We start from the raw sequence: 14,632 nt of genomic DNA on the forward strand, positions 1-14,632 counted from the left end.
CATTCCTCTGTTCATCAATGGTTACTTCTTGTGTATTAGGAGGTGTCCTAACTTGCTCCTCTGTACCAAGTTCAACCTCTAAATTCACCAGTGAATTTGAACTCAAATCAGTGATCCCTCTGTTCATCTAACAAAAAAATTAAAAAAAGAATATTACCTTTTTTCTATCAAATTGAACCTAAATAAACTCTAAATATATTATAGTAAGATACATACTTGAGCATGATCTTCAATAGTAGTTTCAGAAGTTTTTGCATCCAAAATTTCATGTTCTTCTTGACGGTTTGTCGATGGATGTATGATGATGCTTTGTATTTGATAGACATTTAGGCTCGGTAACATCTCATCAGGGATTGTGAATTGCGAATCAGACAAAATTATTTCATCAATTTCTCTCATCACTGGTCTGTAAAAAAATAAAAGAAAAAATTTAATTATCCTCTAAATTATTACATGACATGAGACAAAGTTAACATCACTATACGTACTCGACAATCATGCCAAACAACCTTCTCAGAATGTAAGTAATCCAAATTTATACTTCAGAAAAGCTCATCAGGAATTAATTGTTGAGAATCAATTTCAACATTCATTTTTTTGGAATGCAAATCAGTGCACTCCTTGAAAACAAGTAAAAAAATCAAAACATCAAACAAACATATACTTGTATCTGTTTATATATCTGAATTCAAATGAATATATATATATATATATATATATATATATATGAAACATAATTATTTACCTTTTTACCAAGCAAATTTGCCTCCAATTCCTAATCAACCTTAGAACTTAATCGTTGTGGTCATCTTTCGGTACCAACATAATCCATATTCTGGAGGATAGGATCTTTATCTACATGTTGTTGCTATAAATACATATACAAATTGAAATAACCTATTAATACTTAAGTCAAACAAAATATGTATTTTTTTAATGAAAATGAATATATGTAAATACAAATATAATAAAATACATATTGATATATAACATCAAACTCATAAATACATATTAAAGAACATAACAAGAAAAAAACAGTCTTTGTTAAAATACATATGAAGTGTTAAAAGTACATATGAGTATAATAAAAATACATATGCAGTGTATACAACACATTAAAAATACATATTGATATATAACATAAAACTCAAAAATACATATTTATGAACATAACAAAAAAAACACTCAGTGTTAAAATACATATATATGTAGTGTTAAAAAAATACATATGAATAAAACTAAAAAATACATTTACAGTGTGTAGAACACATAAAAAATACATATTGATATGTAACATCAAACTGAAAAATACATATATTTGAACAAAACTAAAAACCCACTGTGTTTGAAAGTTCTATTAACCTCAAATGTATTTTGAATATAAACTTTAAAAGTACAACTAAATCTGTATTTGAACTTTAATATTTACCTTTGTATCGTCAGAAATATTATCCGAAGATTGAACCCATCAGGACTGAAATGTTGCTCAGATTTCTCTATCCCTCCCTCATCAATATTTGGTTTATCAACTTCTATATCTACAACCTGATCCTGAAAAAATGAAGTACAATAACATAATGAGTTATTATGCTGTATTTGTATAAGGAAGTCCAATAAGTATACATATTCAAATCAACTAAGATTTTCAAAGAAAAAATTAACCTTGCTTTGAGCAAATGCTTTCTTCATCTTTTTGAAATTTTTACTCATTAGTCCACGAATTCCTTTAAACTCGCGATGAACCTGTTTTGATACAAAATCAATAAACAAAGTTTTTTCTATGTAAAACAAATATTTGCCAAAAAATAATTACCTCATCGCAGAATGCATCAAAATCTTTCTTAGAAATAAAGGCTTCTTTCTCAACATGACTCTCAGGCTTTGACACGACTACTTTCTCTACATGAATATCTGACTTTGACTGTACCTGAGAAAAAATAACTCGAGCTGTTTGTATTCCTTCCTTTGTTTTTGAAGAAGATGCCTGTCGTGTTGAAATTGACTTGAAAACTAGTGTTTTCATTCATCAGCCTTTGCAGCACGAGGAGCTGGTGTCCTCGTTCGGGTATGTTCGTTTACTTGCTTTTTTCTTAAAAGTTTCTTCGCTACTGGTGTTGATGAATCAACCTTTTGTTTCTTCTTTGAATTTTCATTGATCTTTCTTGGTGGTAGATCCTGGAAGTCATCATCAAAATCAATAGAACGTTCATGTTGTATTGCATCCTTCTTTGGTATTTGCAATTTTGACAGCTTCTTTTTCGTTGGCTCTATGTTCTTAAAGACAATCTAGAATAATAGGTAAATAATATATGTTAAAGAATTATTTAAACAATTGTAAATGAAAATGTATATATGTATACTGTAAATTATATATGAATACATATGTATTTAGTAACAACAAACCTTGCCATTGTTATTGAACATAACATTCATCAAAAACTCAAAGCGTGGACGAGGTGCAATCGTTTTCCAATTTAATAATCGGAGAATCCGATTATCAACCTTCGATGCAATCTTTGGTGGGACATTAGAACAACACTCATAAAGCCACATTTGAATAGACAGTGACATTTCCTGAATCAAATAAAATTGACCACTAGTTTTCAACTGGTTGTTCAAACTTCTGGCCAGATCTTCAAAAGATAAAGAACCCCATAAAAATTCTTATATCTTCCACCATCGACCAAATCGAAATGAAGACGAGGTATAATCATAGTTTTAACATTAGATAACATAAATGAAGGCAGAAAATATAGGATTGGACATTTCTCAGCATCCTCATCATTGTTCTCCCCCCATACTTTCTCCGTGAATGCTAGAAATAGTTGCCTTTTCTATATAATTCTTCCCCATTGAAATACTTCTCAACCATCCCATTTGGTACACCCTCGTAAAAAATAAAGTCATAGCTATTTGACACACAATTCAATCCAGTTATGATAGAAAATTCTCTGGGAATAAAATTAAGAAAGGTGTCATTAGCACAAATTAGAATACCAGAAGAAGAACTAACCTTCACCTCAAGCGTCATAACGCATCTGCACATCTGCGTTTGCACTACACATTGCTGCTTCTTCATAAAATAACCAAAAATATTATTGTCGCAAAAGTTTTTAAACTGTTCCTTATTTAAAACTGCGCGTATGCTTCCATAAATATCTTTGTCACTGTATGAGCACATGTGTGGTGCAAATCTTGGAAGTTTTCTGACTATGAATATTTCATCCCGCATAACCTATACAAAGTAAAACTACCGCTTCTTAATCTGTAAACAAAATTCAAGCATACAAAAAAAAATATAACATGGAACCAACACTGAAAAAAACATATCACATATAATCAAAATTACAAACAACGCTAAAAAATACAAATCAAGTATGCTAAAAATACAACCAACACTGAAAAATATAAATCAATTATGGTAAAAATACAATCAAGACTGAAAAAAATATATCAAGTAAGCCAAAAATACATATAGCCAATGGCATACCCTATAGCGAATATACTGATATGATAGTTAAACTAAAAGTAACATGCATATGTGGTTTATCAGTCCAAAATATAATAAATTCTTAAAAAAATACATATTAAATATATAAAAATACATATAGCGAAAAAAACTTGTTCATGAGTATTAACCTATTTATTAACAGTATATTTTCACAATTATCCTATCATCTTCACAAATATACTTTCTACTAAATTTTCCCTCCACATATCATCAAAAATATAAAATACATATTCAGTATTTTAAAAAATACATATAACTTACAAATTTAGTAACATCTAAACTTATAACAAAATACATTTACTTAAAAAATATATTTACACGAAATTTTGTCCAAAAAAATACCTCTTCATCACTATCTTCTTGAGAATCGTCAGCAAAAGAATTCTGCACTTCCTCATCAACCTTACTACTCAAAACTTCAATTTCTTGAGATTTTCTTTTCTTCTCTGTCCCTTTTTTAATTTTTGTTTTCTTTGGAGAATGTATCTCGGGTCCATGATTCAGGGAAATGGTGAGATTGACGAGGATGTCTCCCACCGTATTGGGAAGGGATGGATGAAGTGGAAGCTCTCCTCAGGGGTGTTGTGGGATAGGAAGGTGCCGCCCAAGCTTAAAGGCAAATTCTACAGGGTGGCAGTTCTTCCGGCCATATTGTATGGAGCGGAGTATTGGCCAGTCAAAAACTCGCACATCCAAAAATTGAAGGTGGCAGAAATACAGATGTTGCATTAGATGTGTGGGCTTACTAGGGGTGATAGAGTTCGGAATGAGACCATTCAGGAAAAAGTTGGAGTGGCTTCGGTGGAGGACAAGATTCAGGAAGTTCGATTGAGATGGTTCGGACACGTGATGAGGAGGGGCATGAATGCCCCGATTCGTAGGTGTGAGCTGCTAGCATTGGATGGATTCAGGCGGGGTAGGGGTAGCCTGAAGAAATACTGGAAAGAGGTGATTAGGTAGGACATGAAGCAGTTGCAGCTCACCGAGGACATGACCCTAGATAGGAAGATCTGGAGGACGCGAATCAGGATAGAAGGTTAGTGATAGTTTGGATCGTTGGGGTAGGGCAATACTGGATGGGTGTACTTTTCTTGTTATGCCACATTGTTGCATGCCTTATTACGTATTTGTTTACTATTCTTTGTTTATTATCCTTTGTGGGTGGATTAGTTATGTCATTTCATCTTTTCCCATGCTTTATTTCGAATTTAATTAGTACCTCGTGGCGTGAGCTGGGGGTCTATCGAAAACAGCCTCTCTACCTCATCGGAGGTAGTGGTATGGACTGCATACATCTTACCCTCCCCGGACCCCATTATGTGGGAATACACTGGGTTTGTTGTTGTTTTATTTTCTTTGGAGAATGCTTTTTTCTGCAACTTTTTTTTTTTTCATAATTTCTGTCATCTTAACCGGATTGTTGCAAAATTTTGACCTAATCTCCTTCGATCTGTGATATTTCTGTAAAGAAGATGAAACAACTTTAGCAACTTCTTCTTGAGTTAAGCCGATACTAAAAGACGACCCACAATTTGAACTCAAATTTAAATTTCGTATGCCAGTAGTTTTATTTTGTCATTCTAGTGTTTGTTCATCCATTTAAACAAAAGAAAATTAAAATTTGATTTTGAGATGTGTTAGAGTCAAAAAATACCCTAAAAAAATAAAAAAACATGCAATAGCTATATTAAGTGTTACCTGAAGTAGTTGAAGATTTGATATAGCTAAAATAATGCAAAAGAAAGTAAAACTGAAGTTGGAAGATTTTGTTAATGGCGAAAAAATGGGAAATTATCTTTCAAAATTGGAGAGAGAAGGAATAGTGGCGTGAAAAGAGGGGTAACTGAGGTTACTTTTCCAATGCGGTAAAAATAAGAGAAATACAATAAAAATATGCCATAAATGCTCTGAAATGTAATTTCATAAAACTAGTGTTATTTTTTATAATTTAATACATAGATATGTTACTTTATGTATTTTCCCCCTTTTTTATTAAACTTTTTTCGTGCAACTACTTTTCATGTATCAATATTAAATAAATGGTGTATAAATATGTACATATGATGACAAATAGTTATGTCGTGTATATGTAATGTATCGATAACATATAAATAGTTATATTATGTATATGTAATATAACGATTTTGTATAAATAGTGCATGAGCGTCTATTGACATTGTTTAAATAGTATATAAACTTGTATTAATATAGCATAAATAGTGTATAAACATGTCTCAATATTGTATAAAAATTATGAAAAGTACCGATATTGTATAAATGATGTATAAACGGGTATCAATATTATATAAATAGCATATAAACGTGTATGTATAAATATCCATCGATATGTATAAATACATGTGTAATGTATTGAAATTATATATATGATGTACAAATGTGTATCGATATTGTATAAATAATTATGTAATATTGTATGTAATGTGTCGATATCAATACTTATTTAACTATTATGTGTTCAACCTTAATAAATAAAAATATAAACAACAAATAATATAACAACATAAATATTCTTTTTTCATAAAAGAAGTGAACTAATTAGAATAGCAAAAAAGGTTTCTAAAAAGGAACGACAATTTTTTTAAAAAAAAAAAAAAAAAAAACATAGTGAAACAATAGCAATGATTTTTCTTTGGAAAAAATTGCAGCGAAATGAAGTTTAAAAAACACAATATTTTTTAATTTGTTTACTTTATTATTTTAATTATGCTAATGTTCAAGTAAGGACTAATCACATGCTGGACAAAATATAAGATCTTTGTGAATAACTTTTATTATTCATTATTTAAAAAAACAGTTTTCCTTTTAATTAGCACAGAAGAAAAAAATGGGAAAAAAGTATTTTTTTTCTTTTTTTTTTAAGATAACAAGTAAAAAAAACAAAACAAAAGGACCAAAGGCATTGAAATGGCCGAATGACTATATGTGGTAAATAAATTGGCCATTATTGGTAAGTAAACCTGGCCTACTGGCCATTTGGGTAAGGAAAGAATCCTACTCCCTCCGTCCCAAATTACTCGTCTCAAGTTGAGATGACATATTGATAGTGATTAAGAAAAATAATTAATATCATGACTAATTTATGATAGTACTCATATTAAATGATGTTTACATTTTAATTTGAAGAAAAAGTAATTAATGAAAAGGGTAAAACATGAAAAAAAATTGTCTCTTCTTGATTAATAAAAAAAGACAAGTAAAATGAGAAATCAAATTAGGAAATTTGGAACGGATAATTTGGGACGAAGGGAGTAGGTTATTTTCTATTTATTTTTTGTGTAAAATTTTAATTCAATGAGCATTTTGAATAATTTTTTCTTTTAAAAAATGAATTGAATCCGTATTTTTTTTTTCTATTCTATTATATGGTAACATTTTCTTTTTTAATTTATCCTAAAAGAATGTCACACTAAAATGGATATGAATTTTTATATTATCAATACTCATTTGTATGTTTATTATTTTCACGAGTTCTTGCCTTTTGAAATTTTATTAAACATTTGATGATTCTAAATCCATGGATGATATTAATATTCGTATAATCTGTCAATTAACCCATTTTCTATCAATGTTAAGTATAAACGGAATAAAATTTTTATTTATTTTCCACCCATATCCGATTCAATTTGTTCGTTTGAGCTCCACCCCATGACACAAAAATTTGTGATAACATGTACCATGGCTTATAAACTTCCACGATAAATAGCCTAGGAAAAGAGGAAAGGTGTGGGACGAAAGCATAAAAGTAGATTTAGAAGTTGACAATAACCTGAAGCCAAATGCACGAAAGAACTATACTTATATGGCCATACCCAGATTTGTAAATATACCAACTCATAATTGCAAGTTAAAGCTATTTATTTGGACACCGGTAAGGGTGTACATAGGTCGGATTGGTTCGGTTTTTCATTAAAATATAATCAAATTAATAATGTCGATTTTTTAAATCTATAAATCAAATCAAACCAATATACACTTTTTTTTTATTTTGGTTTTAGTCGATTTTTTTCGATTTTTTGATTTTCTCGATTTTTTTACAATTATAATGTGATTGAAGAAAAAAATAAAATATTTTCACTTAAAAAATAAATAATGGTCATAGAGTAGTTTCAATTAAAATTAAGTTGGCAACTTACTAAGACGTTTAAACTAATATTTCTCAAAGTAATATTATATGGATACTCAGTGGTTCAATTTCTAAGTCGCTAGTCACCGTAGCTTGTCTGAAAGTTCCTTTCACATAAAATGTGAGCATACAAAAGAATGAAGAAATGTAGACAATTTATTAAAAACCTAACTCCATAAAGTAGTTAACTATAACATAATTCCATAAAAAAAGAGAAAGAAGAAAAACAAACCTAAATCACAACTTGACGAATGAGGAGAATGAGAAAAATAAGTTGAAGAAATAATGAGAACTCTCTGTAAACTTGAAAAGTAAAATGTAAAGTGAAACAATTGAAGAGTTTTAGTTTTTTTATATTAATATTGGCTTTGTATTAATTTATTATTAATGCACAAATATTATAATTAAAGGTTCAAGAATATATATTTATTTTTTGAGTATAAAAAAATAATAAAAGTAATAAGAAAGTAGATTATAAGTAATATTTTTTTAAGTTTAAGAAATTAAAATTATATATGTATTATGTCGGTTTGGTTTGAGTTCGGTTTGATTTTGTTTTTGCTAATACCAAACCAAACTAAGAATGATCGATTTTTTTTTTGTCAACACCAAACCAATCAAACCAAATCATAAGTCGATTTTTTCCTTGGTTTGATTTAATTCATCGATTCGATTTGAATTAATGGTTCGATTTGTACACTCCTAACCACTAGTATTAGACTATTGCCCATTAGCAAATGTTGAGCTTTAGTATTTACATATTTGTAAAGCGTATTTTAAGTAAAATACAAGAGAGTATTGATGATATAAAAGACCTTTATTTTATTTGTACATATAACATAAATTTAATATTGAAATATATGTTTCTTACTAATTAATTTTAAATGACAATCCTTGATAATTCAATATCTTAGTTTTTTTATTTATTAAGTGTCACACCTCTTTTTTACATACTCCAAAAATGTTTATATTTTAAAGTTCGAAAGAGTTTTATTATTTAAGTGACAAGAAATGAAAATTTGTTTCAAAAAAGGATTATTTACATTTTTTATTCAGAGTCGCCACTTGGCATAATCCAGTGTGCCAAGTCACCTTTGAAAAATCCTTTTCGAAACCATTTGACTCTTAAACTGGTTTGCGAACAGAGATTCCGGCTAAGGAATTCTGTTGACCGAGGGGAAGGTGTTAGGCATCCCTCGATCCCGTGGTTCAACCACGGTCACTTAGTAGAGTGTATCGACTATTTTTGACATTATGAAATGTATAAACCACACAAAAGAACGCAAATAATCAAACAATAAATAAAACAAAGCAGTCCAAAAACGTAAAGTCCAGTCCAATTATACAGTCCGAAAGATAGGAAAAAATACGAAAATATAAATCCTAGTCTAAACTAAATCTAAACTAAACTCCAATGCCTTACCCGACGCTGCGGGCCTTCATCACGATTATTTTCCGCCAACATGATACGTCGGGGCATTCCCCGATGAATAAATACAAATGATCTCGGGGCATTCCCCGGCTAAATAAATACATCTGAATTAAACACGATAATCTAGAAAGAGACATTCACACGCACATTCCAACGTCCCACGAAACACTTATTCCTAAATTTCGCCTACCCGACCTATGTTTGCCTACCCGCTCGACTTACCATGATACTATCACGAAATTGATAATTAGACGTGAAAGAAACAATAACAACGAATCAAAACAAACAACAAATCAAAATTAATCCTAATTCACTTTAACAATTTTTTAACTCGCGCCTCGAATTCCCTTTAAACCACATGATTAGTGCCTGCTTCGATTTTCCAATCACATCTCATAATCCGAAACCAACATCAAACACAACACAAACAACGAAGATTCAAACCAAACACACAACAAATAAATCATCCACACCCACAACATCAATAAAAAGTCAAAATAAATTAAAGATTCGGTTAGAAGAAATGGACCTCGATGAAATTAATCCTTGTCGATAATAAAGAAATCCGAAGACCAAAATACTCGACCGGAGAACCTTGACTGTGAACAACTCCAAACTCGATATTGAATTCAACCGGATAGATCGAAAAACCACGACAAAACCCCATGATGAATAACCCATAAACCCGAATAAAACTCAAAAACAACCCAAGATCTCAAATTCAAAACCCCAAACCATCGATTTCCAACTAACCGTGCACGAAGAAATAAGAAATATCAGATGACCGAGACTGAAATTATGAAAAATCGAGAAGACCCATACGCGAAATTTCGTCGGAATCGGTGGAAAATGAAATAGGTGACGTTGCCGGTCACCGACGTCACTGTTTTCGATGACTGCCGTCGCTGCTGGTGAGAAGTCGGGTCGGCGGCTGGATACTTACCGGTGGGACGAGCTGCGGTGGTTTGACGGCGTTATCGCCGGAGAGGGAGAGAGGAGGAAGCTGCGGCCAGAGCTGGCCGACGCGCCGCAGCCGGAGCAACGACTGCTGGCGGCGGAGCAGCAACTGGCTTTGCTTTCTTCTCCGGCGGCGATGGGGTTTTGGTCGGTGACGGCGACGGCAGATCTGGCGGTAGTTCTCCGGCGAGGCAGCAGAAGAGCGAAAGAAGGGTTGACGTGCGGCAGCTTTACCGGAGAGAGAGGAGAGAGATCGGATACCGAGAGAGATGGCGGCGTCGGCGTCGACGCCGTTGTCGTTGTGGTCGGATCTCGGGTTGGGAGAGGAGGATGGGCAGCGCGGTGGTGGGGGTGGTGGTGTTGTGGTAGTAGCCGGAGCTCCGGTCGATTGCCGACGAGTTTGAGAGAGAGAGAGAGTGAGAATCTAGAGAGAGAAACAGAAAATTTGGTCCTCTTTCTTTTGGTTACTGTTCATCCCCCTATTTTGCGTGTATGTGGATATATATATTTATCTATCCTTTTTTGAGTCCTTTCTTCTTGGACAAGGAAAAAAAAGAGAAAGTGACGTGGGGTAGGGGTAAGGGGTAGAGTATGGGGTGGTGAGGTGGTGATTTGTCACTTTTTATTGGAGAGGATTGTTAGGGTGTTAAAAGAATAAAAGTTTGTTACGAATTTTGTTGAGAGTTATTTTTTTGTATTTTTTGTGGGGTCTAATCACGTGGGGAGGGTACATAATATGCTAAGATAGAAATGAATAAAAACGAACTTTGAGAAGGACAAAATTACGTGTCTTACATTAATTATTACTGGTTGCATCACTAGTATAATATCATCACATCACTCATGATTTGAATTTATAGTGCACCCATATCATTATATTCTTTTAAAAAATAAAATGGGAGTGCGAAAAGTAAAAAACAAACATATTAAAGAAGTGAGGGAATAAGAATAGCTGAGGCCTGAGGGGAAGGAAACGACACTAACCAGTGAAGGTATTCTCTTAGATTTGGATCACTTGGACTTGGAGCATCAGGGTCCACCATAATCTTGGGAAAAGCAAAAAAAGAGAAAAAAGAAAGGAAATATCAGCGTCAGCGCGCAATAAGAGGAAGATGTTAACTACTAATATTATTAAACATAATGATCTAATGATAACAACGGAACTCTCCTACGTAGACTCGTAGAGTAAGACTCCTACGTAGAGTAAGAAGGGATGTTATCCGTATTAACTTTTGAGTTAATATAAAAAAAAAATTTGATCTTAAATTTAATATTAAATTATAAATTTAACCTTAAATTTTGATAGTATACAAGTAGGATCTTTAACTATTTAAAATTTGAACAAATATGATCATCGATTTTGTAACCTCATGCGTGAGTCTCACTCGCACCTATATGAAAAGGTAATTTAATCACACGGTACCACGTCGTTAAAATGGCTAACTTGAAGAGAGGTTATATTTGTGCAATTTTAAATAGTTAAAGGTCATATTTGTGCACTGTCAAAGTTTTGCTTTTTTTGTGTTAAAACGATGTTGTTTTTATTATTATTATTATTATTATTATTATTATTATTATTATTATTATTATTGTTATTGTTATTGTTATTATTATTATAATAATAATTATAATAATAATTCTAATAATAATTTTTTTTTTATTTCTATAGTAGCAGCACCTAACTTTTTTTTTAATTTAAAATTATTATTATTATTATTATTATTATTATTATTATTTTATTATTTCTATAGTAGCAACACCTACCTTTTTTTTTATTAAAAAAAAAACAACCACTAGCAAGGATCGAACCCGCACAGTAGGCTGAAGGAAGCGCCTAAGAAAAGCAAATAACACCACTGGGCTATCTAAGTGCCTTATTTCATGTGGTTCAACATTAATATACATACATAAGTATACATTTTCTATCTTATATATATACAACGTAATTTTTTTACCGAGGGGTTCGGGTGAACCCCATGGCAACCACGTAGGTCCACCCCTCGTTAATTTATTAACGTTAATTTAATAACATTTTAATAATGTTAATTTGATAACGTTAATTTAATATACTACTACTACTATCCTTAATAACATCAATTTAATAACGTTTTATTAAAACTATAATTTTTTTATTATTAGTATAGTTTCATCTTTAATTTAATATTTAAATAAATAATATTTAGATATATTATATAACTTAAATTTGTCCCCTGCTTTACAATATATATACATACCCGCTCGATTTTTCATATGAGGCTGACCTGTCTAATTTATAAATCTTCAATATTGCTCTTTTTCCGCAATGTCAAAAGAAATTAGATGCCATTTTCATCTTTGAGCCGAAAATAATGAAAAAATAATAGTGAAGAGTCATTTAAAGGTCATATTTGTGCAGTTTTGAATAGTTAAAGGTCATATTTGTGCACTGTCAAAGTTTAAGGTCATATTTATGTATTATGCGCTTAAATTTTAAGCTGGTCGCGCGCAAATTTTGCGTGTTGAAAACGCGTTTTGCCACTTAGGATTGGAGGTCATATTTGTGCAGTTTTGAATAGTCAAAGGTCATATTTGTTCACTGTCAAAGTTTAAAGTCAAAGTTATAATTTGGTGTCAAGTTTAGGGTCATTTTTATGTATTAACTCTAATCTTTTTCCTTCCCAATCTTTTAATATAGGGTATATTTGGTTCGGAGAATATATAAACTTTTCTTTGATATTTTCTCATATTTTATTACTCAAAATATTTTGAAAATTTTTTCGTAAGGAAACATGTTCTTTTAGAACTTAAGAAAATAACTTTTTAAGTAGAAAACTAAAAAAAGGAAAAAAATGATAAATAATATTCTAGTTTCATGGGCTCCTACCCACCCCAATCCCCAAATCTTCTCAATCCTAAACCCCCTCCTCACTCCATAGCGTTTTCCCTAAAGTTAGCACATATATAAATATTATTGAGACAATATATTTTGCTTGTTTATCAAACTACTAAAAATGAATAAGAAAACAACGTATGTTCCGAAAAAATGCATTTTTTTTAGAAAAAAACATTTCCTTTCAACAAAATGCAACTGTAGTGAAAAAAAAAGATAAAATATTATCAAAGTGAAAAAGGTACGTAGATCATCTCCACCAACTTCGACCCTTGGCTCAGTTACTATTTTTGGACTCTTTGGACTAACCGTAATAAATGTACTTTTAAGAAAAGGCCTTTTAATATAAGCCTGGCGTTTGTCTTACCGGTAGCTTCTGAGTTCTGGTTGTTGGCCGGGAAAACATATTTTAAAAAGCATATGTTCCCTCTGTATGTCAAATGGAAACCTCCGGCACCCAAGGCTATAATGCTTAATTCGGATGCTACCTTTAAGCTTGATTCGGGTCGTGCTACTATAGCGGGAGTCTTTAGAAACCACAATGGAGCCTAGCTCTTAGGCTTTACTGAACACATATCCACTACTAGCCCTTTAGAGGCAGAAACTCATGCTCTCATGCTAGGTCTATCGATCGCTCGTCAATACCAGTTGAACCCTCTGAAAATAAATATAAATTATGAGCAACAAGTAAAATTGTTGCAAGTTTCATCAACTATTAACTCATCTGTTTTAAATGATTGGAGGTAACTACTACGGGCTCTGAATAAACCACTAGTTCAGCATGTTAACAAGGGACACAATAAGTTGGCGGATGCGCTAGCAAGAGTGAATGTATATACTACTACTGATGGACCTTTGCTGCTATGGGTCCCTCCCACATCCCTAGAGGATATTTTGCAGGCTGATAAAAGTGGAGGACCAATTAATAGATGGAGGAATAGAATAAGTGCAGGGGCTTTATATAATAGTTTGTATAATAGCTATGTTATCACTATTGCTAGCACGTGTACAGTGGCTCTGCCATAAACTGCATCCCTGTAAACTTTGGTTTTGCTTTATGACATTATCCCCTTTTACCCAAAAAAAAAAAACTTCGACCCTTGGCTGGTTAACAACTTGAGAAGGCCTAAACTCATAACCATCATTAACTTCTCTGTCCCTATATATAACTCTTAGGCCAATAGATCTTGTGAGAGTCCAATATATCGCCAACCACAGGACCAACTACCAGAGGATCACGTTCTCTTGGCATGACAATCCTTGATAAATAAAAAAAGTAGCTTTGGCTACTGTTATCTTGCGTGTCTACAACACAAGACGCTTGCTAGTTTATTATGGGGCTATGCATGTTTTTTCAAGTGCAGGGGAAGAGTATATATATATATATATACACGCCCGTTGTGTTCATGCTAGCCCCTTTTACTGTCATATCCTTCAAAGAATCTAGTCCTCAAATTTTTTCCCTCTCTTTTTCCACCTTATAGCCATAGATTTTCTAGGAATTGCTGTACTCGAATCATGTACCCTTTTCTGATTAGAAATTCTTTCTTGTGGATTTAACTTCTACATGATGTTAGTGCAAAAATATTTTACATCATCCATACATTTTAACCTGTTGAAAATTGTTTCATACTGTAAAAATATTTAACATTATCCAAACATATTAGCTTGTTGAAACTTATAACACGTAATTTATTTTATTTATTAAGTTGTTATCTT

At 31.9% G+C, this 14,632-nt stretch overlaps 1 pseudogene; it reads right to left on the minus strand.

The window, feature by feature from the left end:
- LOC107863598 overlaps positions 1–14,165 on the minus strand; it is a 41,650-nt pseudogene extending 27,485 nt beyond the window's left edge.
- Positions 14,166–14,632: the final 467 nt, after the last annotated feature.

The sequence above is a fragment of the Capsicum annuum genome, chromosome 3, assembly GCF_002878395.1.
Source record: "Capsicum annuum cultivar UCD-10X-F1 chromosome 3, UCD10Xv1.1, whole genome shotgun sequence".
In the NCBI taxonomy this organism is placed as follows: domain Eukaryota; kingdom Viridiplantae; phylum Streptophyta; class Magnoliopsida; order Solanales; family Solanaceae; genus Capsicum; species Capsicum annuum.